We start from the raw sequence: 15,258 nt of genomic DNA on the forward strand, positions 1-15,258 counted from the left end.
GCGGAACAGCTGGTAGTTTCGAACTGCTGACCTTGCGGTTTGCATCCTGATTCGTAACCACTGTGTAAGATATGTTTTATAAAATGAGATTAGTACTGTGTGAACTGTCATCAGACCAAGAAGTGTTGTCACTTGGTAAATGCTAGGTAATGCATGTTTTCAAACAATTGGTGAACAAAAGTAACCCAGTCATTATGGCGATCAATCATTCATCCATTCATTCTGCAAACAGCAAGTATGACATGATAGGTGTGGGTCCATGCACTCAGAAGACAAAAGACATACATCTTTCATTTGAGCATCTCAGATTTCATATATCTTCTGAGAAATATACACACATGTCAAGTTGCTGCGGGTGGTTTGGAAAGAATGGTGATTCCTTTGTCTGGGGAAGTCAGAGAGGCATCCAGCAAAAGATTTGATGTAGTTTTTATGTCGTCTCCAGTTCTAACGTTGTGGGAAATCAAATAAGATGGGGAGGGATTGCCAGCAGAATGGTGAGTTTAGAGGGTATTGCCAGAGTTGATGAGAAGAAGGAACCTGATAGCGTAGTAAGTTATGTGTTGTGCTGCTAAATGCAAGGTCAGCAGTTCATATCTACCAGCCATTCTATGGAAGAAACATAAGGTTTTCTGCTCCTGTAAAGAGATACAGCCTCAGAAACCCTATAAGGGTCGCTATGAATCAGAACCAACTCGATGGCTCACCACCCTTACAACCCAAAATAATGGTTATAAGAATGTCTAAGAAGGTGACAATTTTATAATTTCTTCAGAAGATAAAATGTTTAAGATTAGAGGAGTTGAACATCATTGATTATAGTTGTTGGTGGTTATATGCCATGGAGTCGGTTCCGACTCATAGAAACCCTTTATAGTGTTCGTGAGGCTGTAAGTCTTTATGAGAGCAGAAAGCCTCATCTTTCTCCAGGTGAGTGGCTGCTCAATTTGAACTGCTGACCTTGTGGCTAGCATCCCAACTCTTAATCCACTATGCTACCAGAGATAGAAGAAAATGATCAAGAATTATCCTGAAGTTGATAAATTGGGTAGTTTACCATGATACTGAGTCAAGGCGAATAGTGGCAGGAGCAGGCTTTAAGGGAACGCTCCCTGGCCCTGCTTTTGGGCTTGTTGAAATATCTGAAGAATATTCAAGAAAAATTAACAGATGGGATTTAGATATATCTTCTTCCTCACAAAAACAGTGATCTTAGAAGAGAAACATCAAGCTAACCATTTAAGATTTGAGCTAGTTGAATGAAGTTTCATTGATGTTTTATCAGTTTTCTGTCTCTTTGGGTTAGTTGTTATTGTTAAGTGCCATCAAGTTGGTTCCAACTCATAGGGACTCTAGGCTTTCTAAGGAGAAGCTGGTAGGTTTGAATTGCCTGTCTTGTGGTTTGCAGTTCAGTGTATGTGGATAAAATGTATTCCTCAAAAGCATCAAGAAGCTCAAGGGACATTGATGTAAATTTTCAGAGTACTGCCATTTAGTCAGTTCTGAATCATAGCAACCTTGTAGAGATAGGGTTTCTGAGGAGCAGCTGGTGAGCTTGAACCAATGATTTTGTGGTTCAAACTGAGCTTGCAGTCCAGGGCATTAACCCACAATGCCACACCAGGACTCCAAGTTTCAGTATAGAAATAAGGAAATTATCATGCATGTGGTTCCCTTTCTGCTGTCAGTATTGTGAGATTAGGTCTAAGTGTTACCTTTGATCTAGACTGCTAATGATGTAATGGATGATGCACAGATGTGTGTGTGTGTTTATAGTTGATGTTGTTCAAACCTTACAGAAACAGAGGCGGTTGTAGTAAGGAATAACTAACACATTTTTGCACATTTGGAGATTTTAAGAAATTTTAAAAAAGAAAACAAAAAAATTTACAACATTTAAGAAAATAAAAGTCAAAGACAGGTTTTAAAATTTATTGACAATGCATAATTCAGCTATCATTTGTTCCTTGATGATGTTTGATACCACGTTCCTATATCGGTATTTAGTGTTTTAGGATTTTTTTCTTAAAAACACAACAGAGGTTATGCCTCTTTCCTAATGAGAAAATGTAAAGTTTAGAGAAATTGTTTGCCATTTTGGGGACATCGAAAGAATCAGTGAAACACAGTTTGAACTTCTGTCTTGCATGATTCTCCACAACTGCTAGTAGTTCACAATGAGACCTCCCTTACGTCTTCATCTCTGTTTCTTTTCTTCCTCTTTTTCTCCAAGTGGAATCTATAATTACTTGTCTAAAGGTTTTTATTCAAACATGCCAGTAACTCTTGTGGTTTCATCATTTTCTGCCATTTTAAGTATTCAGTAGGTTACTGCATAATTAGAAATGAAGCCAGAATGTCTCTCTTCATAAATACTTAGTAAATGAATGTGAATGACTTATTATGTCAATTATTAATTGTTGTCGAGTTGATTCCAACTGATCATGACCCCGCATAAGGTTTTCTAGGAGCGGCACGTGGGTGAACCACTGACCTTTCCTGTAGCAGTCCAGTGCTTATCCTACAGTGCCACATTATCAAAAGTATTGAGTCGGAAACTTACATGAAACTAGTGAAATAAATCCTGTACTTAAGCAACAGTAATCACATGATTCACTCAGTATTATGATGTGTGGATTAGTTGAGCCAATGGAAGCTGAACACAGAAAAATACTTTATATATGCTAATAGGGATATAGCTTCAAGATGCACAATAACTTAATTTGTGCATTTGTGAATTTTTAGAGAAACCTGTATCTATAGCACTATTAAACAGAGCAGCCTAAAATCAAAAACAGTTTGGTTTGACTAGTAACACATGGAAAGCATCGAGTCCTTGTCTCTAATGTTTGTATGAACCACAAATTAGAGCAATGCAAGGATAGTTCATGGGACATTAAAGCTATAATTTTTAGATTGTCATAATTTTAGTCCTTCTGTAGGACAGAAAAGGGAGTGTGGTGATTCTGTAGGATAAATACTAGATTGTGAACCACAGGTTCAGCTGTTTGAGCCCACCAGCTGCTCCACAGGAGAAAGATGAGGCTCTCTGTTCCTGAAAAGATTTACAGTATCAGAAACTATATGAGTTGGAACTGACTCACTGGAACTTAACAACAATAACAGCATCACTAATAGGACAAAAACACCAAAAGCTAATTTACACATTCTTCCTTTATTAAATACAAATTTAATGTGCTTTCATGATCATGATGGTGTTATGCTCTGCAACTACAAAGTTAACCACAATTGTAAAACCATCTTTGCAACATTTCCCAGAATCCTACTAGAACTGCAATCTGGCAAATAGAATAGTAGTTCAAGCTATGAGTAGATGCATGGATAAATACATAGGTTGAATGGGTATTGGAAGGGAAATGGGAGTATACCCACAAATAAATAAAGCTTTGGCAGAGGATATTTGTACATCCTACCTTTGCTGCAAACATATGCATACATGTTGTGTAGTATACATGGGACAAAGTTTTGAAAACTTCTTAGGCAGTACCAAGTACCTTAAGTGAATGAGTTTCTGGGCCCAGGGACACGATGGTCAATTGTCAAAACATACTACACAAAGACTATATTTTACATCCTGTTTTGAGAGTAGCATCTAGGATCTTAAAAGCTCATGAGCAACCATCTAATGATACTATTTGTCTTTCTCTGTCCGGAGGAAAGAAGAGGAATAAAAATGGAAGCTGTTTAGGAAAACAGTTAATTCAATGGATGAATGGAACAAATGAACATCAGTCTCCAGGTAGCAATATGTTACCTGGCTAGCATTACCAACTGTTCTGAAAGAAGGTCCTGAACACAGCGGGAGGAAATGTAGACCAAAACTCAACATCATAAAACAACACCAACCTTATTGTTTAGATAAAAACTGGTGGAACCCTAAGACTATGACCCTTGGACACCCTTTAGGTCTGGAAATGAACTCACCATCTTCGCTCAATTTTCAGCCAAGCAATAGAGAGGTATATGGCGGGGGTGGGGGGGAGTGGGGAGGGGGAGGAGGGTATGGAATCACCAAAGAATGGCCAACCAATTGAGATCAAAATGGCAGCATTTACCTAAGGGCAAAATTCAGAAAAGTTGTGTTAGAAAAAGGGAGGGAAACAAGAAACATAGCGAGGAAGTGGGACAAGTTCTGTTACATTGAGGGAATTGCAATCTGCAGTCATTGAGATGAAATTTGAATGTATGGTTGTTAAATGCAAAATTGATGATTTTCTCTGTAAACCTTCACTCATTTATGTGCTATCAAATCATCTCAGCTTTTAGTAAGCAAATAGAACTTTTCAGGGACCTTTCTTTTTTATGTACATTTAGACTCTGCATGTGTAGCCCAGCATAAATATTGATTGAAATATACAGCAAACTGAAATAATTGTAAGTATTATGTAAATTTGCTAATATATTTCAGATGATTTTAGATTTTTAAAATTCTAAATGAATTGAATCCAATCCTTATCAGATAACACTTCACTGCCTCGTTTTTACAGTGGGAAACTGAGTGTAAGCCATTACTTTCCCACTCTTGATATGCCTTCATTTGCATTTTATTAAATTAATTTAAATGTAAATATACTTCATACAAATTACCTTTTGCAGCCCTCTGAGGTAAATCTCAAGATCTGTCACCTAACAAGAAGACAGGAAAATACGGATTTTCTTCTAGCATACTAAAATAAAGTTATTTTAGAATGTTAAGATTTCTCAAAATGACTCTTTTGTTTCGGTGAAACTGAAATTTTTCTTTTTTTATGATAATATAAAACCAGAGACTAGTGAAGAGGAAATGGTATAAAATTTCCTCAAACATCATGATGGTATATACTCTTGTCATAAAGACTTAGAAGACATTTATAAAAATTGTCTAAGTTGTAGAGAATTTTAATAGAGGTGATAAGCACTTTTATAGTAGATGATCAGTTGCACTCACCATGAGAAACATAGTAATACTCTTTTCTCTTTTGTTTGTTTGTTTCTTTGGGAGTTGGAGGGGATTGGCAGAACATGTTCAATCCATAAATACAGAATTCCTCATTGATCTCACTCGTTGTTGTTAAGTGCCGTTAAGTTGGTTCCAACCCATAGCAACCCTGTATAGGGTTTCCAAGGAATAGCTGGTGAGCTTGAACCACTGATCTTGTGATTCAAATTGATTTTGCAGTACAGTGCTTTAACCCACAGCACCACACCAGGACTCATGGTGGTGTTAGTAGTGGTGTGCCATGGAGTCGGTTCTGACTCATAGAGATCCTGCATGGGGTTTCCGAGGCTGTAAATCTTTCTGGGAGCAGAAAGCCTCATCTTTGTACTGCAGAACGGCTGGTAGTTTCGAACTGCTAACTTTGAGGTTAGCAGCTTGACTCATAGCGCTACCAGACTCGTAGTAGTGGGTCAATTCTCACAAGCCAAATAATTGAAGTAGCTTTATTGATGTAAGAAGCCGTGGTGGTACAATTGATAAGCTCTCAGTGGCTAACCAAAAGGTCCATCAACCGTTATGGGGGAAAAAGATATGGCACTCTGCTTCCAGAAATATTACAGCCTTGGAAACTGTTTGGGATCATTCTACTCTATGCTATGTTGTTGTTGTTGTTGTTGTTGTTGTTAGGTACCATTGAGTTGGTACCAACCCATAGAGACCTTATGCACAGCAGAACGAAACACTGCCCAATCCTGGGCCAACCTAACTAATGTTGCCACGCTTGAGCCCATCGATGCTGCCACTTGGCCAATCCATCTCATTGGGGATTTTCCTCTTTTTCTCTGACCCTCCACCTTACCAAACATGATATCTTTCTCCAGTGACTGGTCCCTCCTGACAATATGTCCGAAGTATGAGAGATGAAGTTTGGTCATCTATATGTTGCTACAATTTAAAATTAACTTGATGGCATACAACATCAACATGCTCCTGTAGAAGATTTTATATACTAAATCCTTGGTTTTGATTGTTTTGTTCTTTTTTTTCTTGTGATTTAGTCTGTTTGGTTTATTTTTCCTTATGATTTGGTACATTTGATTAGTAGAAGGGAACCATGTTTTCTGAAATTTTTATCTACAAATCATTAAGTACTGTCATGTTAAAATATAACATGATTTTTTCCACCTTAATGATGTAAATCAAGGGTTAAAAGAGGACCCATAGTGATTCCACTTAACTGACCTTCCTATGTCTAAATTATTCAGAAACTTTGGTCCTTCGGACATAAGTGGGTAACTGGAATTATATAGCAGTCAGAATGGAAAGTGTGCGGATTTGGGCCCAGTTTTTCCATCAGCTATCCTCCCATAAAATGGACCTCTAGATAACCCTCCCTTCACTGTCCCTCCACACTATTATTAAAGTAGCTTTCATTAGCACTTAGAATCCTGCTATGGAGCTGCAAGATAATGCACTGGACTTCAAAGTAGGTTTGAACTGCAAGGTCGGCAGTTCAAATCCACCAGCTGCTCCTCGGAAACTCTATTCAGGGTCACTAAGAGTCAGAGTGGACTTGACAGCACCTAACAACAACAACAACATTAGCACTTGCAAGCTGTGTCAGAGTCCAGTATTTTGCTGTGGACTTTGGTTCCTTCATTTTGGCTCACAAGCTTACTGCGTGTAATATGGACTGTAATGTTGTTTGAACCTCAAGGTCGGTGGTTCAGGCTTACCTGCAGATTTTTGGAAACCCTTTACAGGATGGCTATGGAACCAACTCCATGGCATTTATAAACAACAGTAATTCCTTGGGGAGCACAATGGCTACATACAATAAGCACTGAGCTGTGCACCACAATGCCGGTGGTTCGAGCCCAACAGCCACACAGAAAGATGAGACTTTCTGCTATGGTACAGAATTAAAAAACAAACAAATAAAATCTTAAGAAACCCTATCTGTACAGGGTCACTGCGAGTCAGAACTGATTCAACAGCACTTAACAACAATTCCTTTGACACCTTTGTTGTTGTTAACTGCCACCAAGTTGGTTCCAACTCATAGAAATGCTGTATACATTTTCCAAGAGTAGCTGTTGAGTTTGAACTGCAGATCTTATAGTTCAAGCCTGTAGGGACCTAATGGGGGTGGTGGGGGTGGTTGTGATGCTTTGATTTGGTTCCCACTCACTGGGAGGTTTTCTGAGACTATAAATCTTTTGTTGTTGTTGTTAAAGTTCCTTGAGTCAGTTTTGACTCATAGGGACCCTATATAGGATTTCTGAGGAGCAGCTAGTGAATTTGAACCACAGACTTTGTGGTTCAAACCAACCATGTGGTCCTACAGTGCTTTCAGACAGCACCACACCAGAATTCCTGTATATTTTTACAGGAGTAGGAAACCTAATTTTCTCTCACAGAGCAGCTGGTAGATTTGAACTGCTGACCATGTGGTTAGCAGCCCAACTTATAACCCACTTCATACAAAGGTTCATATGGGAGCCTAATAGCAATTGAAATTTGATGACTGCTTCCTAGACATGGATGCTTTTATGGGATATGATGTATACACATGCTAATAAAAATACCTCTGTCATTTGTTTATCTTAGTAGTACAAAGGAGAATTAATGTCTCCTGAGATCCTACTGTGTGCGAGACACTGTGGCAGGAACTTTATATTCATTGTCAGACTCAATTTCCCCAACAATCCTATGTAGATAAGGAATTTCAAAATCACATAATTAAACGTTGTTGTTGTTAAGTGCAGTTGAGTAGGTTTGGACTCTTAGTGACCCTGTATAGGGTTTCCAAGGAGCAGCTGGTGGATCTGAACTGCTGATGTTGTGGTTCACAGTCCAGTATGGATCCTATAGTGCCACACCAGGAGTGTGCCAGAATTTAGACCCATGTCTGTCTGTCTGACTGTAACCTTCCTACTGCTACTATTGTTGTTGTTAAGTGCCCTTGAGTCAGTTCTGACCATAGAGACTCTGGTGAGGGTTTCTGAGAATTGACTGGTGAGTTTGAACCACCCACCTTGCGGTCCCAGCCAACCTTGCAGTCCAGCACATTAGCCCACAGATCATACTGCTGTTTTTATTTCCAACTGATAAAAACTTGAAAATTTCCTTAGTGAGGGTTGATTTTGAAGGTGTAATAACAGTTTATTTTTTTTTTTCCCTTTTTGATGACTAGCACTTCAAGTTTTCATAGGGATATGAAGTTCTATATAAAGTTGAAAAAATACACCTCTTTTCCCCATATGTCATTTGTATGTAAGAAGCAACTCAGAGCTGTGAAATTGTTGAATATTAAAATCTGGATTGTGTATATCAAGCAGCTGCAACCTGCATGAGAAGATATGTGTTATTACTAGGAGAAAGGGGGTTTCCTCTTTCCTGTAAGAATTTATATTCTCTAAGGGAATGGGGAGAAACACTCTCTGCAGGCTATCATAAATATTTATATTTTCCATTTAAAATTTTGCTTATGGTGTTTTAGTAAAAGACTGGGTTCAAAAGCTGGCCCTATTGTTTACCAGCTGAAGACCTGAGGCAAGTTACACAGCCTTTTTACATTTCATTTCCCTCTTTGGTAAGGTAGAGGGATAAAGTTGATCTCACGTATTGTGAGGATGGTAGTGTAGTGGTTATGAATCGGGCTGCTAACCTCAAGGTCAGCAGTTCAAAACTACCAGCTGTTCCACGGGAGAAAGATGAAGTGTTCAACTCCCGTGAAGATTTGCAGCCTCGGAAACCCTGTGTAGGGTTACTACGAGTCAGAACCGACTCCACGGTACTTAACAACAACAACAAATTTAGTCAGTGACTGTATATATCCAGCACATGATAAGCACTCAAATCCACATATTAGAAGAATGTTTAGCTAGAAAGCCATGAAGAGTAAACAAACGAGCCATACGTTGTTGTTATTATTGGTAAGTTTAAGATGATAAAAGAATGATTTAAAAAAAACTGGGAAAAGTAATTGTGGCAGCTGAGTAAAAAGCTGGAAAAAAAAAAAAAAGGTATCTTGTAATAATAGATTGAACAAAGTTTAATATGTATTACATGTCCTAAATATAATTGATCTCATAGTTCAGAACTTCAATTCCACTGAAGACAAGATTGGAGCTGACAGTAGTAACCTTGGGCACTTTTACATTTTAGAATTGTTTTCATGTCTCTAGCTGTATAAGCTAAGACAATACAATAAAAGCATGAAAGAGCATTGAAGCCCTTGGAGATAGCAAGTAAATTACCTGTCAGGTGTCTGGAATCTTGTCTTTTCTGTTTGCATTAACCAAGAAAAGTAAACCTAGGGTTTCTATAAAGACATATGTGGATCTCTTACTGGGTCTGGTCAAAGTTTTCTAGACTAACGATAAATGCACCGTTTAAAGACTAGATAATATATTGCTATAAAGACTTTGAAAAATTGCCATTTGCTTAGAACAGGGCTCAGCAAATGATAATGCACAGTCCAAATGAGGTCCATTACTGTCTTCTGTAATTTCTTTGGGTGTCACAAGTTGTTTGTGCTTGACTCCTAACCTAAAGGTTGGCAGTTTGAATCCACCCAGAAAGAAAGAAAGACCTGGTTATCATGTGCACAAAAATTGTTTTGTTGTTAAGGACCATCAAGTTGGTTCTGACTCATAGCGACCCCATATAAGATTTCTGAGGAGGGGCAGGTGGGCTTGAACAGATGACCTTGTAGTTAGCAGTGCAATGTTTGTGCTAAAGTGCCACCTCAGGAGACTACAGCCAGGAAAATCCTATGGGAAGTTTTACACTGCCACAGGGTCACCATTACTTAGAACTGAGTCGATGGCAGTGGGTTTACTGGTTTCTGTAAATAAAGTTTAACTGAAACTCAACCACACTTTTCATTTATGTATTGCCTATGGCCACTTATGTGCTACAGTGGCAGAGTTAAGTAGTTACTACATAGCTCATGTGATTTGCAAATCATGAAATATTCACTCTTTGACCCCTAAGAGCAAAAGTGAGCAGATTTTTTAGATGTAGAAGATCAACTGAATTCTGGGATATTTAGATGAGACAGATATATAAACAAATAACAAACACAAGGAATGCGAAGTCCTTTTAAAGTCAAAGCTTGATTTCTTTGTGTAGTTTTCATAAAACCCTTCCTTAGGAATCTATTAATTTATAGAATGTGATTATATCACTGGGGTTTGCATTAAATTATCCTTGCATGTCTTAAGAAAAAAAAGTTTTAAATAAAATCACCCTTTTCGATGAATTATTAAAGAGATTGTGAGTACTAATACTGAACTGGATACTGCAGATACATGTTGAATTAGATATGTCTAATTTTAGTACTTCATGTCCTAAAAATATTCAAAGGGTATAGGGGGTTTGAATGGCATTTTCTTATCTAAGTTTGGGTTCTTGGAGACACCATATCCTTAGATCTTGTTAGTTTTTTGTTTGTTTGTTTGTTTAAATCCTATCCATCTATTACAGGTGATACATACCATGTGAGAGAATATGTTCAAGTCCTAACCTCTGGTACCCTTGTCTGTGAATTTCTTTGTAAATAGAGTCTTGCAGATGTTATTAGTTAACATGAGATTATATTGGAGTTACGGAGGGCCCAGATGCAAAAATGTAATCCTGGTGTGGCCCTGTAGGATAAGCACTAAACTGCTAACCACAGGGTTGGAAGTTCAAACCCACAAATGGCTCCTTGTGAACCCTAGAAAGAGAGTTGCTATAAGCTGGAACTGATTTGATGGCACTTAACAACAACAAAATCCAGTACGACTGGTGGCCTTTTGTAAAGAGGAGAAGAGACACAAATAAACACACACACAGGGAAGAATGCTCTCTGCTGATGGACTAAAGACAATGATGTAGGTAAAAGCCAAGGAAAAGTAATGATTGGAGGAACCCGAGCAGAAACCAGCAGAGAGGCATGGGACAATCTACCCTTCACAGTCTTCCAAAAGGAGCCAACCTTGATTTTAAACTTCTAGCCTTCAGAAGTATGAGAAAATGTAGGTTGGCAGTTCAAATTCACCAGCAGCGCCCATTGCAAAGAGGAGTCTTTCTGCTCCCATAAAGATTTACAGCATTGTGTGGCACTATAGGATCAGCACTGGACTGCAAGCCACAAGGTTAGCAGTTCAAATCTATCAACTGTTCCTTGGAAACAGGGTCGCTACGGGTCAGAACCGACTCGACAACATTTAAGAACAACAATAACAATCCCTATATAGTGTCACTGTGAGTCAGAATTGGCTTGATGGCTGTTGGTTTTTGTTTTGGTGTAATATCTTTTTAATAATAGTCATTTGTTAGAAGTGTTTGTTGTTGGTGGTGGTTGTGTGCTGACAAGTCGGTTCTCATTCATAGCAACCCTGTACAGTGTTTCTGAATGTATAAATCTTTATAGGAGCAGAAAGGCTTATTTTTCTCCCCTGGAGTAACTAGTAGATTTGAACTTCTGACCTTGTGATTAGCAGGCCAATTGATAATCTACTACTCTACTAAGGCTGTACAAAGGTGTTTTGGATTTCCTGAAAGATTAGATTTTCTTCTAAGCCTTATATATTCTTTAGAATTCACTGGAATTTATCTCACTAAAAATAAATAAATTCTAGAACCTCTAGACAGTAATTTCTGGGCAGTGTAGCCTACACTAAAAACAATTAAGTATGTCTGGAGATGTGTTAGTTCTTCAGCCCTACTAAAAAACTAAATCCACTGCAGTCTAGTTGATTCCAAATCATGTTGTTGTTGTTGTTAAATGCCGTCGAATTGGTTTTGAATCATAGCCACGCTGTATAGGGTTTCCAAGGATGGCTGGTGAGTTTGAACTGATGACATTGTAGTTCAAATCGATCATGCGGTCCAGAGTTTTATCCACAATGCCACACCAGGACTGCAACTCACACAGTCATAAGACAGAGTAAAACTGATCAACAGGGGCCTGAAAGTTGTTCATGTCTATGTAAGTAGATTACCATATCTTTCTCCCACAGAGCAGCTTGTGAGTTCAAACAGCTGATGTTTTTAGATGGAGGCCAACTACTTACCTATTACGTCAGCAGGGCTCCTTGTTTTCAGATGTACAGAGCACCGTTCATGCAGTTTAAGTCAATACATTTCCCAATAATTCTGTAAAGGATTGGAAGAGTTAACACACTTTGCTGAGACTGGCTGTTAAAACCAGATCCCTGAGTTTGTGTCATTGTGATTCACTAAGAGCACAAGGAGGGTAGGTTAATATGACAGATTAGAACACTAGCCTATTTATTCATTTCTCAGTTTTATCATTGCTTTAAAATATATTTATATCTCTAACCCATCTGGGAAATGTTTTTAATTCTCAAGAAAAAAATGTGTGTGTGTGTATGTGTTTTAATATCTATTCATTATGTGTTTTAATATCTATTCGGAGAAGCATAATGTTGGCATTGGAAAGGGGTTATTTTGTTAGCAGAGGAAGGCACTTTAATTTTGGAATCAAGATGAGCGTGGTTTAAATTCCTATTCTTCCACTTGTTGTCATCATATATACTCTCATATCAAACTCCATAGACTGTAGCTCACCCTCATGGAATTGATAAAGTTGATAGAACACTAGACTTGAGAAATCTGCTTTTCTGCTTTTCAGTTCTGTGACCTTGAATAAGTGGTTTAATTTTTCTGGTCCTCAGGTTTTTTTTTATGTTTGTAGAAATTAAATTTTGTAAATAATATGAGTCTTATGAGTTGTAAGGATTAAGTCAGTTTCTACATAGTAAGAGCAAAACATGTTGCTTAGTATGTAATATTGTTATTAAATTCCGTTGAGTCTATAAAGTGCCATTGAGCCATAGTGATTGTATAGGGTTTGCTAGGAGCAACTGGTGGGTTTGAACTGCCTATCTTGCAGTCAGCAGTCCAGTGCTTATCCTACAATGCCACACCAGGAACCCTTGGTGTATAGTTGTTGTTAAATGCCATCGAGTCGGTTCCAACTCATATCAACCTGTAACCCCGTATAGGGTTTCCAAGGAGTGGCTGTTGGGTTTGAATTACTGCCCTGTGGTTCAAACTGATTTGAGGACCAGTGAATTTTCCTACAGTGCCACATCAGAACTCCTGGGATATAGTAGGTATTAGTACATAATTTTTTTTTTAATAGCATTCAAATGAATCACACCAAATTCTATTTGTTATTGCTAGAATGGCACATTTCCTGACACAGCTCCCCACCTCTTCCCTGTACTGTAGTGTGATAAGAGCCAAGTCTTTGTTCCTGGAGGGTTCATAGAATTATTTTTTCTAAACAGCCTAGAGAGAAGTTACCATGTCAGAGTTATCACCAGCTTCCCCAGGGATTAATTTCAGAGGTGTTAGAGTTGAGAAAAGGGAATCATTTTCCTCTACTTAGTATCTGGCACAGAAAAGAAAAGGAAGGCAGAGAAAGTGGTTTCACATACCAATGTAAAGAGATGCTTGTTACCAGTCTGAGCTCCAAAAAGAAAAGACTGGTACTTGCTGTTTGATGAAGACAGAAGGTTTAAGAACAGAAGCTCTTACTGAGCTCAGCATCATCTGATAGTGGCTTCAGACAATGCCAAGTCTTAATGGGGGCTGCCTTTAATAAAATTCTACAGTCAGCTTTTATCAAGGCCACTCTAAAGGAGACCGTTGCAGAAATGATTCAGAAAGTATGTGTGTGTGTCTTTAAAGGATGGATAAAAAGTTGGGTTCCTTCTGAATGAGCAATGAGATTATATACACAGCAGTGTTTTGTATATTGAAAACCATTATGCAGATAAGAATAATTGTCATTGCTAATATCATAATAGTAATATATTTATAATCTTTTAAAATTTCATCTGTGTCTATTTTCAGGCGTATAGATATGCCGTGGTCCCAATTCTTTGGCATGGAAACTTTTAGAAAGTCATTAAAATTATACTGTACATTAAGACAAGATGCTTGGAGGAAAGATCTGCTGAGTTTTCTTTAATGCCCCAATATCTTGAATTACAAATGATTTTCAATTAGAGTTTTCATTTTTGGTGTTGAACCAAGTTTGTTTCCACTCAATTATCCAGGCATTTTCCGTTTTCTCTGGTCCACTGGGCTAACCTTTATGGAAGCATATTACCAGGTCTATCTTCTTTGACACTGCTGGGTGGGTATGAATCCTAAGCCTTTAGGTTAGTAGCTGAAAGCAAAACCATTTCTCTCACCCAGGTCCGGCGATACTCAGTACAGTGCCCAGGAAGTCTAGCCTTTATGATGTTTTTTTTGTGTGTGATAATTAAAATTCCCTGGTATAGGAACAGATATGCTGGGATAGGAACAGCTCCCCTAGAGAAACTTTTAAGATTTTTGAACCATTTATCCTACATCTCTCAGATCTTTCTTTCAGTGTTCCTCACCATCAAATGTTGTGAACTCATCTTTCATCTTCACGTTTTTGTCCTTATGGCCAGGTCTTCCTTGCCCCATGTTCTCTACTCCTGCCTCTATGATTTCTCTTTGAAAATGATCTGAACGCATTCACTTGAGGTATAGACAACTGAATGGTAAGACTGCATAATACCTCAGTTCAATAGGATTGAAACTTATGTAACACAGAAATAATACTTAATAAGTGTTTACATTACACTATGCCTGGAACAGTGTGTAAGGTGCCATATAACCATGTTTGTCACCCTCAGGGTACCCTAATCCTCCAGAGTGATTTTTGTGAAACATCACATTTGTTTCAAAATTTAGTGGCTTCAAAAAAAGGACTTTTATGATTTCTTTATGATTTGTTTTTCTGTTTTTTATCCCACTCACTCCCCAATTCTCCAATTACACTTGTTGTTCAGTGCCATTGAGTCGGTTCGACTCATAGTGACCTGAGTAGAGTTTCTGAGGCGCAGCTGGTGGGTTTGAACCACCAATATTGCAGTTCAGTACATTATCCTACAGTGCCACACCGGGATTCCAATTATACTACTGATCCTCTAATGCTTTTATCATATTGGATTGTATGTGTGTGTGTTCAAGCCTTCATAAGCCTCGTCTGTCTTACACTGCTCATGCTGTCTCTTCATCATATGACTCACTTGTCTTTCAAATTCTAGCTCAGCATACTCCAGTCTCAAAGTCTAGCCTTCCCAGGACAAGCTTCTTTACGACCAGAACATCTTGCTAATGTGCATATTTTCTTATCAGGTTTGCTGGTTGCCCTTTTATATTGTGAACTAAACATAATGATTATGTATTTATTACATCCATAGCAATGATTGTGAGGTTGGTGAAGGACTGGGCAGTGTTGCGTTTTGTTGTGCATA

Source organism: Chrysochloris asiatica, unplaced genomic scaffold (assembly GCF_000296735.1).
Source record: "Chrysochloris asiatica unplaced genomic scaffold, ChrAsi1.0 scaffold00074, whole genome shotgun sequence".
Taxonomy (NCBI): domain Eukaryota; kingdom Metazoa; phylum Chordata; class Mammalia; order Afrosoricida; family Chrysochloridae; genus Chrysochloris; species Chrysochloris asiatica.